Consider the following 12,986-nt stretch of genomic DNA (forward strand, 5'->3'; position numbering starts at 1 on the left):
GCGTACGAGAATGAGGCAGATCTACAGGACCTTATACAGCTTAACTTACTTTGCTACTTCAGGCCACTGCTAATCGATATTAGCGATGGGATGCTTTTTTTTAGCTACCCTAAACTAAACTATTAGAACTTACTAACTAGGGAAGTCGCCGACGAGCTACGCTAAAGTACGCGCAGCATACTTTAGCTGTCGTATCTCGACCGCGGGAGATAAGGCAAACGGTGATGCTTCGCAAAATATTTTTACGTTTTAATCATTATACTTATTTAAAAATCAGAAAGTTTACACAAAGTGCTAGTCTCCATTGATTTCCTAGGGCGGTATGGAACTTTTCAAATAAGCTGTTATAACGTATGACAATCTGACACTGAGAGCAAGATTCGTGTTTGGTTTTTATTGTCCTTTACATATTGCAATTGTCCTTTTCAAGGATAACAACGGAGATGATAATTAAGGATCGACTTTGAATTTTGTGTACAATTTACCCTTTATTCTATACATCATCGTATGAACCAGTCTAGAAGCATAGGGTCTAACTACTTACATTGAAATGATTCTTTTTGGGATCGGATAGGAAATTGTAAACTATCTGATAGAAACTGCGATAGCTACTCATACTGAACTTCTGTTCGAAGAATTAATGATTTTTCTTTAATAGTTAATCAAACATAAAAATGCACCTTGATAGTCGAAAAATCTTCATTAGACGATAGATGTTATAATAACTGTATATGAATCGATCATTGTAATAAAGGGTACATTTAACTGTGCCCTCTAATATGCTTCATGTTATACACTGGTACAGTGTCCTTATATATAAGGGTACTTACTATAAGGCTGAATTTATTAAATAGATTTCTTGCCACCTTGACAGGTAGGAAATGCTCTCCGACTGCCAAGAGGCTTTTTTAAAATAATCCTGAGACTTTTAGTCCACAGATACATATATATAGCTAGTCTACTATTTGGGGATCCTTTAATAAGTGGCTAGGAGGACATTTTAACATATGAGGGTGATGAAATTTTTCATGAAAAAGGATAGATTCGCTGGCATAAAAACCGAATCCATGTTCACCCAATAGGTACAGTTCTAATAATTACGATTACTCGATTGGTCGGTTAAATTTAGAACGTTTTATAACTAATCGGTGAAAATGCGATTTCTTATGAATAGAGTTATTTTATTTGCGCTCCTCGCAAAACCAACTGCGACCCTCAATAATCAATTTCCGGTAAAGCTTACCATGAAATTATTTATATTTCCATCTATTGCCTAGTCTTTATTATTGTTTAGTATGCCCGCACGTGCACTTCGTTTGTGATGAAAATTACAGGATCCAATACATCCCAATCGTTACCGAAAGCTCTGGAGAAAATCTTTTTTTCTTCTACGAGGCACGCATAAATGCGAGGTAGAGCTACATGCGTAGAAATAAGAGTAGCTGAAATAAAGTGAGCAACATTAAGCCAAGTGATTTAAAGCTTCAGAGAGCAACTATTCTAAGCCTAAGGGATCATACTCAGCCATTTCTATCTACCAAAGCTCTTAAAGCTTCTTTATCAGAGTGCACGTGACCGGTTAATCGGTGTTGTACACTCTGTTTTCCTTTGTGTAAACTGTATCTCTTTACTAGATTCTGCTAGAAGTCTGCATCCATTGAACGGCTTCTTTGTCAGACCCAAAAACGATTTTTTCGAGTGGTCGAATTGGCTCGCTAGGGGGTTCATCCTGGGAAGGTCTCGCCGAATATGCGATCGGTCAACCAAGCACTTATTTACCTAGCGGCCAAAATATAGTTTTGCCATATAGCGTATCATGGTAAACGAGCCTTTTCTCACTTTTCATGTTCGTTGTATTGCCGTTTGCAACGAGCAGCATCATTGAACATTGTCCTCAACTTGCACTGAATGATCAACAATGCTTGAGAAACTATTAGGTTATAGCGATTAGTTATTCAACCTCTATACATGTATAATAAAATGCGCTTGATAGCAAAACAGGCGCGGCTCGAAGTATGCAGAAAACGTTCTAGTCAGAATTGTGCCTTCGGCACTAGCGTTAAGCATAGATTCATACGTTACCTCCATTATTACCATTACGACTGCTAAATGCTTCGAATTTTACATCGGGAACCGCTTGTGCTACGATCAGCCTTTTGCAGCTGCCGCAGCTGGCCATGCGACGCCGACCGCTGCAGTAACAGCAGGAGCAAGCGTGTGCAATGCACGCGCTTCTTCTTTGCCTCTCTGGTGCCCTACAGAGCGCGTGCGCACAACGGCGGTAATGCTCTGGGTGGTCTCGCAGAGCCCGTAAGCATTGAGTCGTACCAATTCAGAGACTAGCTGGTTGAACATATGGGCACACGAGAATGCCGCTCCCTATTAGTCTGCCACTCTGGCGGGCTCAGCCAGACTCCACGCACGCTCGCTCCCTACGCCGCTTGGAGCTATGACACCAACCTGGCCTTGGCCTCCTCCTCTTTTCTTGTTAAGACAACTGCCCTCAACCTACACTTGTAAATGCTCCCTGGTACATGCGATCTTTCATAGCGTTTGCAGCCTTCGTTACGTTGCCTTCCTCGCTGTGCTCTTCCTGCCTTTTGTTGTTGTTGTTGTTGTTGTTATCATACGTTTGAGCAGATCCGAGCGCGACTGCCGATCCAGGTATCGGTTATGGTAATACGTCAATTTTCTTGTTGATGACGAGATGTGTGTCAGGATATGTTCGCTGCTATTAGTTGATTGTATCCGTTTGACGGTGCTCACAGGACCACATCCATCACTAACACAACCACTAAACAACACTGGCTAGGTGACATCTATATTACTATTTAGTCTCACTGCTTCCTGGAAGTGTTGTTGATGTTGTTACAAGGTGAAGTTTGTATAAAAGTAGCACTTTGACAACGACGATGATGCACTGATGCCAAATACGGCACGAGGTAAAGGCCGGGTAAACGGCATAAATGGCGAAGTGCATTTTGCCGGCCCCGGTGATGAATCGCCGGAGTTGCCAGCCAATTTGCCTCTAAAACGCCAGCCTGTACGACAAGTCTCCTGTTGCACTCGGCTGCGTGGAGGAGGGCTGCGAAGGGCAAGTGTTAGAACTTGGCTTGTGGTGAGGGAGAGGTAGTCGTATGCAACTACGAGGAGGAGAGGCGCTTTTTACGAGGACACAAGGACAGACTCATAGGACAGAGCGACTCGAGCAAATCGAGGTGATACCCTGTGTATGGGAGGTGGCGTTTTATTACGGGTTAGGAATGAGAAAGGGTTTGTTGGGACATAAGGTTTCGGAAGCTCTTCGTAACTATATGAGCTGCATCTAGGTCACGACCAGTAGCCATGAACACGAGGTTAATATCCCTCTTTTGCCCACTACTTACTACACGTTAGCTAATGACGGTCAACGCTACTAGCAGCGCTACCTTCTAAAAGGGCTTGAGGAGTCCTCTGAACCCTGCACCGCCTCCCTGGCGTTTTTCACTTTACGAATCCATTCGAACAGGAATTGGCAGATTTTCTCTGGACGTCAGGCCGGCTTTGAGGAACATGTCGAATGAGGTAACAGCGCGAAATGGCAGCGCTCGCATCGAAGATAGAACGAATGACGATAGGTAGCAGGCAGAAAACGATGCAACGTTTGGCAAACAACAGGACTCGGTAACTAGAAACGAAAATACAGGCAAGAACAAGCGCTTTCGATGACTTGCGGGGAGAGCACAGCCATCACACTTTTTTGTCTGCATTTCATTGATAACGGACAGATGATCGCGCCGCTAAATAATCGCATGTTCCTCAGTCGATGCGTAGCGGTGGGTGAAAGGGCCAAACGAAAGTTAAAGCAGGACAAAGTTATGCTGTTTCTATCAGGCAGTGACGGTTGGACGCGTAGGCAACGTAAGTAGACGTTAATAGGATCAGTACTGTTTTAGCTGTACGCTAAAATGTGATGTTAGCAGGTGTGCCGCCATTCGTCTTCATTATGGAAGCGGATAATGGTAAGGTACGTGGCCCGGTTGAGCAAATACCCGCATAATCCAATGCCCTAAAGAGGGAAATTGTCGTACGTCCTTATATCTACGTCCCAGTGTCGGACAGAGCATCGAAGAAAAAATCGTCTGTCAAAAGTTGAACGCGGTTAATGTATGCATGCATACTATACGACCTTTGAATAGCAATCGCCACGTTGCGGGCAATCGACAATGCCTATATTTACCTTCTTACCATAGTAGGTTCATCTATATGCTGGGCATCCTTTCACGAGCAAGGCCAATCCATGAAAATTGCTGCCTCCAGGGCGATTTGTGAGGGTCTTTTTATCCACTATTGACAATTATAATGATGTAAGAGGTATCTTGGGCCATCTTCTTATTCTATTATCTTACAGTAGTTCAACTGCGCATATAATGGATGGTCTTAGCCATCCAAATATTAGAACGTCTCTTTGTATCCAATGTTTGTCTAAGTAGAATCATTAGCATTATAGTTAAATTAACATTCCTATAAACAGATCCTAAGTACACTTATTTGAATCCCGTCTTCACGAAATCAGTGTAGACAACAGGGTGTTATTATGTCACAGTTGGGTCGAATTTTCGCAAAACGTTTGAGATATTTACAAGCACATGTAGAGATGTCGCATTGCTAAATGTGTACACAGCCCCTATGGATTAAAAATAAAACACATTTTTGCATGCGGAAAAGATGCTTTTACAAAATTAAGGTAACCAGGTGTGTATTTGATTGGTCACACACAATATGAACAAAACTTTAACTCATTTCTGTGACTTTGCATGGCATCGCAGGCTAAGACCTGTTTGTCTCGGATAGTACCTCAATCCTTGGGATGTAGTTTAGCGTCTTTTTAATCAAGAGACCTTATTTCAAAAAAATACATTAAATCGTTGTATTCGAAGAACCCGCAGTAAGCACGTGTTTTTGTGTAAAGCTACGCTGCACTACGTATCAGGTCTTAGTTAGACACCTCTTCCGCTACATTCCACGCGCATGAGAAATAAACTCTCTACTGCCAGGATTTTTCGCGAAGCTGCGGGTATGCGCAGCGCACGCGTGCACGTGGCGGTTTTACCTGATTCAAACACGATTATAACAAGGTAGAGCACTATGGCCTGCAGCGAACATACCCTGTTTAATATATTTGACATTTTCTATATCTTAACTGCGTGTTGCATAAAAAAGTGTTAGGAAAAAACTACCTACCGAAACACAAACCATCAATAACCAGGAGCACAATGTAAGATAACGTTCGTTTTCATAAAACGCATTATGGTTATTTATTATATTATTGTTTATCTTATAAATTATTATATTTGCATCCAATAGTGTAATATTCTTTTTTTTAGCTACAGTGTCGTGATGATTTTTTTAGTGTCGAAATAACCGGGACTATGTTATCAAACTCAGCAATTTTCTAGATATAAACGGCTTAGAAGTGTGGTGCAACTCGCGTTATTGACCGCATTTAAAAGCTCGAGTATTTTTTTCCGCAATTTATTAAACTTTTTTTTTTTTAGACTTGGATAAATAATCAAAGTACCTTGCTCTTTTTTCTACCCTAATTTTGTAAGTCCCAAAGCCGCAATTTGAGCCACAAACTGAGAGCAAGTAATGTCTTTTGAATGTCGTCACATTGAGTTCACAATCGCTTTCTATCCTTCGAGTTTTACGTCCGGTATCGCTGTTAGGCATCTTGTCCGACGGCTGGCTGGCTGGCTGGCTGGCTGGCCCCTGCCAGCACGAAACAAACCGTGTATCTATGCCCGAGCTTGAACCTAGATCACAACGTACCCCTACGATTGTCTTATGACCGCGCTGGGAGCCATGTGGGACACTGCATTTCGTGCATATATCGAACCGGATGCTGTCGCCGCTAACTTTACGAAGAAATCGAAAATACCAATGAGCCTCAGAGAACAACTCGGTTTACTGTATATATACATACATAAAGTAGGACATTATATTTTCGCTCTCTCGTAACCGTTTTCAGCAGTGTGTTGCATCTAGTTGGTTTTGAAAGACATTTTAACAGCTTCATTGGCGTAATGCATTGTTAGGATAAACAATGATAATATTCATGTACACCATACTGCGAGTGACCATGACCATGGCCATGGATCAGAATTATTCCGCATTACGTATAACTACGATATTTATATAGGCTTCAGGTTTTAGGAAACCATATCTACCTTCATTTTCTTTTGTTAAATCAATTATAATTTGTGGCTGTACCATTAGTTGAGCGATAAAAAGCCTGCTTTACACTAAACGGACGAACTCGCACGATGTAGATATAAAATAGACAAATTTTTGGCTTGTCTAGTTTGGCAGTAAAGAATTATAATTAATTGATCTCCATAGTCATAATGACAGCCCTTTTCGGCAAAAAAAAACCCTTTTTTTTTTTTTTTTTTTTTTAACTTTTTTTCATAACTGGATTGTTTATAAAAAATGTCGGAGAGCCATATGGTCCGACTTTCGCCTCCTCATAAAACTCTGCCTTATAAGGCTGTGTAAGCTAACAATATACATATCTTTAATCGATACTTTGTTCAAAATTAATGAGTTCATTTATATAGTATGCTAAAAAAAATTTTTCGCGAATGTACTGGTATTACTTTTTGCCTACAGTGACACCGATTATTCGAAATTTTAGTCTCTCTACCTACTAAAAACAAGAAAAAAATTCACATACATCATCACTTATGTGAAGTTTCTTAAAATCTGGTAGCGGAACTACACGGAAAACTTTTTTGTCCTATCTAAAGGTCCCTTATATACGTGAGCGATGGACCCCGTACACAATAAGCGACCGACGTCAATCACAACTCGAGTAGATTTTTTTTATTTACTTTTTCACTGCATGTGCAGAGTAGTGGTTGTGCTATATAGATGTATGTAAAATTTATGGACGACTATTTAAGCAGAATTACGCAAATGATCTACCAGCTCAACTATTGGATTTTTATCATATCGTAATTTAAGAGATTATAGTATATATGAGATTAAATGGCTAAACAAGGGCATAAATATTATGCTATGCTTTGCCGGACGGAAAAGTCCTGTGGAAGGCGGTTAAGAGAAAGCATGTTGCCGTAGGGCACCGGTAAATGTGAGACTTTACCCATACGTTGCAAGCACAAAATCCTTTTTCAAGGAACGTACCGCTTGTTCATCAGTGGAGATGCTGTGTGACATGCCGCATTTGGTTATTAGACCGCCACTCGAATGTCGCGGACATTTTTCAGTCAACGAAGGAGTCAACGATTGAATAGCTTTCAACTCAAGACCTTTTATCTACGAGGCTTAATTGTTTCGTGAAATGTTGAAGTGATTGCTAACCTTAAGTAGTTCTATTCTGAGCGTTACAGCAAATTCTTCCTGACGATTCGCAGATTGGAATAAAGACGATGCAGAAGCGGTATATTTGATTTTCGACCATATTCAAATTTATTTTTATCTATTTTTTGACAGCGAAATTTTGTAAAACATGGCGGAAGATCCGTGCTAATACGTGAAGTAAAGAATAGCTCTTGTAATAAATATCTTCTCTGCCGGTCGTCCTATCTGGTTTAAAAACACATTCTGGTTTATTTTAGGCTTTAACAAGATAAGCGAAATGGAAATTATTTGCACGTTACACGCGTAGAAGCGAGTTCTTTGGTCTTCTTTTTGACTTTGATACGATTATACCAAGTGCTGAACACGTAAAAGTTTGACTTTGTTAGGCTTCTAGCCATAACTGTATTTGTTGCCCGCAGTCAATACCCTGTTTATCCCTTCCTAAAACAACTACCATATCGGGCAATGGTTTATTTTTGCGCCTACCATTTATGTTCAGTCGTACACGCACACACACTCATAGTAGGAAGTGCGGAAACAAAAAGCAGGACTTCTTCCGTTTTCGCCCTTACTACCGTCTTATTTATGATATAGCCATAAAGTATTACCCGCAGGTGAGAATCGCTTGTTCGAGTACTAGTGACACAAATCACTTGGTGCCAGTGTAAGGGCATAAGGGTCGACGACCACTGGCATTTCTGCTAGTGGTTCAACCAACGTCACAGCCACAGCAATCTATGCCTGGGCAGTATCGTAGCGGATTACTCTACACCGGTGTATATGTACCTCTTTTCTCTACGTTCTACAATCGTCTCGAACGTTAGAGTGGAACAGAATAGAAGAAACCAAACGAAGCTCACATGCAAAAAAACCCTGTGACGTATGGTGTGCTTGTAAAATATATGGTACATGTGAAAAATGCAGTTACAGACGGTAAGTCGAAGTTCCTATGACACGCCATCCAACGCTAATTTTAATGACGCTGTTTAGATGCGATAAACACTTCGGATGCTTCTTTCCGCGTCGGCTAGTATTGTTCGATCAGCTCAGTCGGCAGTTAGCTTTTGCTCCAGCTGTTTTGTTGTTGCTGTTGGCGTCACCAAAAAGACGACGTAAGTTCAAACCTAGGCATGTTACTAGGGCCATGCAGGTCGCAGTTCTTTTTTATCTCTCTCTGCCTGGTCCCTCGGTGGATGTTTTTGGCAAAGCATATGCAACTATATTCAAGAAGGTAGTGTAAAAAGAAGATAACTGGGTGACATGAGGTAAAGAGCTAAAATATACCTAAATCTTTATGGAAGACTGATGTTAACAAAATTATCAAGAGTCAGTGTCAACCCATCGAGTCTCGGCAAAGCCATTCAAAAGAACCGATAAATTTGTGTTATACTGAATCAAAATTCCGCCTAGTTGCAATAAAGTGTAAGGACTAGATACACGTTTGTCTAGAAAGGATGCCCTTTGATGAACTGAGTGCGGCTCCAGTACGACTTCAAGGTCTTTTTAAAAGACCTGAAGAGAGAGCGCCATCTCATAAAGACAAACGTGTAAAAGGAAAGTACCTCTAAGAATGTTCTAGCCCAGCCGTTCTAGCTCAACTAGTCCAAAAGTCATTCAGCTTCAAAGTCTGCCGTATTCGCCGGTGGCAGGTTATTCTCTGGATCGAGCTGTACAAGCGTTTGGTACAAAGCACCTTGTTTCGTGGCAATAGAAAGTGTTGTAGGTGGAAGAATAGAGTTGAATCGGTCGAAAACGATACGGCTTCTCATTCACCTTCATCCCCATGAGCATCATTACTAGAGCACTCCTCTGCTTGCAGTTCCGCAGCTATTTATTAGTCACTGTTCCAGCAAAGAATGACGGCATACCTTTGTTTGATTTTTATTATTTCGCTGTACAACATAGCGATAAAAAAAAAAGAAGAAGCATCTTATGGCGCTATGATCCATCTCCTCGGACAGACAAGAATAGGCGTTCAAGACTGTTGGTCTACGACGATGCATACAAGGGGAAACCGCAACGCATGCACGTACGTGCAATAAATGTATCTGCCTAGTGTATACTTTGCCGGAAACTGTTTCTGCGAAGCTGGTCACTTCGATTAAAGGACAGATACGTTCAAGCGCACATGCATGTAAGCTCTTAGTGTAAATGGACGGAGGCTTGATTTTTTCTGGCATGACAAAGCTACTCTAGTAAGGGTATATTGGCTTGATTATCGGCGCAAAATTATAAGATTGCTAAACACTACACTGAAGCCTATTTTTTGCAAGTGTCGCCCGCTCTTGCTCGTTATCTTCATTGCTGAAGAACTAGGATTCGTAAAAAAAAAAGTAATAAATTTATCCACAAATCCCTCATTGTAATAAATCCTCGTGCCGGTCTCACCAAAGGATTATACCGCGTTTGGTTTTACTTTGTTTGTTAAGGATATATAGCGGGACAAAAAGGAATTGTTCATAAAAAAAAAGCAAGTTGCGTTAGTCACATACGTTTATTTCAATGTGTCTGCAAAAATATTGTATTGTGTACCCATAGGCCAAACTATTCGCATGAATAAAGTACGCACGTATAGTACAACTTATGAGTTGCACGGGAAAAGCAGTAGTCTGCACTCAAAGAGTGTTTACAATAAGTGATTGCTTTTACGATGTTAGCTTATCCTTTTTTTAAGTCTGGCATACAATAATAGCAGATGATTAAGTAATGCAGTTCATCCGTTAAAAGGGAGCAGTCTTGGCTGCGACAGGATGCGTTTCAGGATACAAGTTTGGCTTTCGGGTGCGTTCGCGGAAACACCTATCGGCATCATAGATTACCGGCAGAAGAGTCCTCTACAGTTGGTATCCGTCTGAGCTGAGGAGAAAACTCGTTACAGCATTATAAACGCGTATACCTATCCAAGTTTATTAACTCAAGATCTCGGAGGATGTGTTGTGAATCATCTGTTTCGAGTTTACGCGAAGTCCAAAAACTTAGCCGTCCTTGATCGGTGGTCCACCTGGCTTTCTATGCGCGAGACATGGAAGTAGCGCGGTGACAACAAACAGCATGTTTAAGGCATTTTGAAACCTAAAAGCGGCCACAGTTCCAGTAAAAACAGAAAATATGGATAATGAAATTATGATTCAAAACGCCCTAATGTCCCTTATGATCGTATATTACTTTTATCACGTAACATTTTTTCTTATATCTTGACTCCGATATAATAGAATTGCAATTATGAGACGGTTTCATATACCTTTACTTACAAACGAAGCTACAAACAACTATGATCAAAACAGGACTTCTGTATAAGGTCTCCTTCTCATTACCGTCCTTTACAAAATTGAAGGACGTCTTATATAAAAGCGAATCTTCAATGGCTACCTAACTTATCATCTGCAAACTCAGCTATACCTGGAAAAAAAAGTAATTCTTAGCCCCTATATTTACAGCACTTTGTTCTCTGTTTTTCTTTCTGCTTGGCCTCCGCCGCCCTAAGTAGGCCATGTTTAGTGAAGCGCGCTCGTCCAAATCACCCTGAGCCATTTTGACCACGAAATTGCAGCCCATACTCCCATGCTTTCCTGTTTTCCGCTTTGCAACTGAATAGGTCGTTCTCCAAAAGCCTGTCGTCGTCGTATTTGTTGCTGTTGTTAGTGCTTCTGGTTTGTCGAACTACTTGCTCGCTTTATTAGACTAGATACAGATAGCGCTCGGTGACAGTACGCTCCACAGAAATGAACTTTTAATATAAACGTTTTGTTTTGCCATCCAAGCAACAACACTACAATGATAAGTACGCTGCTATCTCGTATGCTTCGTAAACGCAGCAGACCAGATCAATGTCAACAGGCTCCCAAAGGTTGTCAAGGTTCGGGCCTTTGTTTTGTTTTACATAGCGCCAGTACCTAGACCCGCATGACCTCACGTTACAGTGACAAGCTCCGAAAGCTATTCCTGTTTGATGTAGGCGTATTCAATAGCTCAATAAAGAGGGTGATAAGAAGAAAGGCTCTTGAAGACATTTCTAAGTACGCGTTTGCTATCGTACTCATCACTCAACATAAATCTCGATAGGTGCGAGGCATATCATGCCTTAAAATGTGGTTTGCACGATCACACCCGAGACAAAAAGAGGCGTATTATCTGTAAAGTAAGATGGCTTTAGGTATCGTAGGTAAGAGTTTACATTGTGAAAGATACTCCACCGAATCAAAATGTGAAATAAATTACATTTATGCATACACGTGTGCAATATTTAGGGCGGCAATTTTCTGTTAGACGTAGTCGAAGCCTGCTTCAGCATCGTCCTGCGATAACGCTAAATTCGCCTAAATTTAACAGAGTATTAATAGATGCCGCTCACATTGGGACGATCACCAGCGATTACAGTACTTTATAACGAGGTAAAACGTTAAGCGCTTTTTTCTGTGGTAGAGTAGTGGCACTTACTTTCGTTCGCTTGGTGGGGTTGGAATCAACAATCCTGAAGCTGCTAAGACCTATTACGGACTTACAAAACGAACTAAACTGCTTTAGGATAACGTGCCAAATTAGCACGTCCGTTACGATGGCTTAAGTTTCAACTAGATCGTAAATTCCGTCTTAATGTTAAGGCTCCTCCTGATACGTCCGTTGGGTTGGCATTCATTCATTCACATTAGCTGAAGCAAAGCTAGGAACACCTCGAACGCGAATACGACGCGATTCTGAGTACGCGGTTCCTTTAATAGAAAATCGTTACATATTTTGACTGACTTATCTCGCGGATTAGAAAAAAAACTTTAGATTCAGGCGCAATTTCGCTTACATTAATACAGCCGTCTATATTACGCGCGTCCCTATGAGCAGAAGGGGATTATCGATTTATTCAGCAAACAGAGACGGATTATGGATAATTGCGCATCACTACATACGTCAAGCGGTTAGGCTGATGCCAGAAGTATTTTTCGCTTGCCGAAATTAATATTACTCGTCCAAAGGTATGATAATGAACCATCGTTAAACCACTCACCACACATTTTACAGCATCAATACGTTGCTGATTATTTGTCTTAATTGATTAAGGCAGTTATTCGTTTCTTTATGAACACTGGATAGCCAAAAAAACGTCGTATAACATAGTATAACGAAATGCCACGTTTTAAAAAAAAAAACTACCTTGTACTCTATGTGGTTGTAGTAAACATTTTCCCTCCTTTATAACGTGTATAATAGTTCGGTTTTTGGAACGAACGTGATCATCTTTTACGTTAAGGTTCACGTTTCATTTGTATATACGTATTTATCTTACATAAGTTGAAGTGTTCGCACCCATAACACGGTGTCGCATAGGGAAAGTGTGTCGCTTCTTTAATAGCACTCATGCTTTTCCTACATAAGACTTACACCTCATGCCTTACGAAAGAATTATAAGATTTTTAGGCAAAACAGTGCGCTCGTTATCGATTCAATAGGAAATTGTTTGAAGCACGTATTATGAATTCATAACGAAAACATTAAAGAATTAAAAATGAAGCACTGCGCAGAAGAGGGAGAGTAGGTAAGAAAATGGCCTCTAACATGAAAGAAACCGACTTCGGTGGGATGCCCGATAAATTCGGGCGTAAACTTTTATTTATTTGTTATTATTATTATAT

General features: G+C 40.7%; 2 long non-coding RNA genes across 2 annotated transcripts; both read right to left on the bottom strand.

The window, feature by feature from the left end:
* Positions 1-222: 222 nt before the first annotated feature.
* Positions 223-3,266, bottom strand: LOC111272938 (uncharacterized). Its single transcript, XR_002687792.2, has 2 exons — positions 2,083-3,266; positions 223-1,442 (listed from the first exon to the last, which is right to left on the bottom strand). It is a non-coding gene; the product is annotated as an uncharacterized LOC111272938 (long non-coding RNA).
* A 6,571-nt stretch (positions 3,267-9,837) lies between these two features.
* LOC111272937 (uncharacterized) lies at positions 9,838-12,874 on the bottom strand. Its single transcript, XR_002687791.2, has 2 exons — positions 11,800-12,874; positions 9,838-10,434 (listed from the first exon to the last, which is right to left on the bottom strand). It is a non-coding gene; the product is annotated as an uncharacterized LOC111272937 (long non-coding RNA).
* Between the last annotated feature and the right edge of the window lie 112 nt (positions 12,875-12,986).

The sequence above is a fragment of the Varroa jacobsoni genome, unplaced genomic scaffold (genome assembly GCF_002532875.2).
Source record: "Varroa jacobsoni isolate VJ856 unplaced genomic scaffold, vjacob_1.0 contig03912, whole genome shotgun sequence".
Taxonomy (NCBI): domain Eukaryota; kingdom Metazoa; phylum Arthropoda; class Arachnida; order Mesostigmata; family Varroidae; genus Varroa; species Varroa jacobsoni.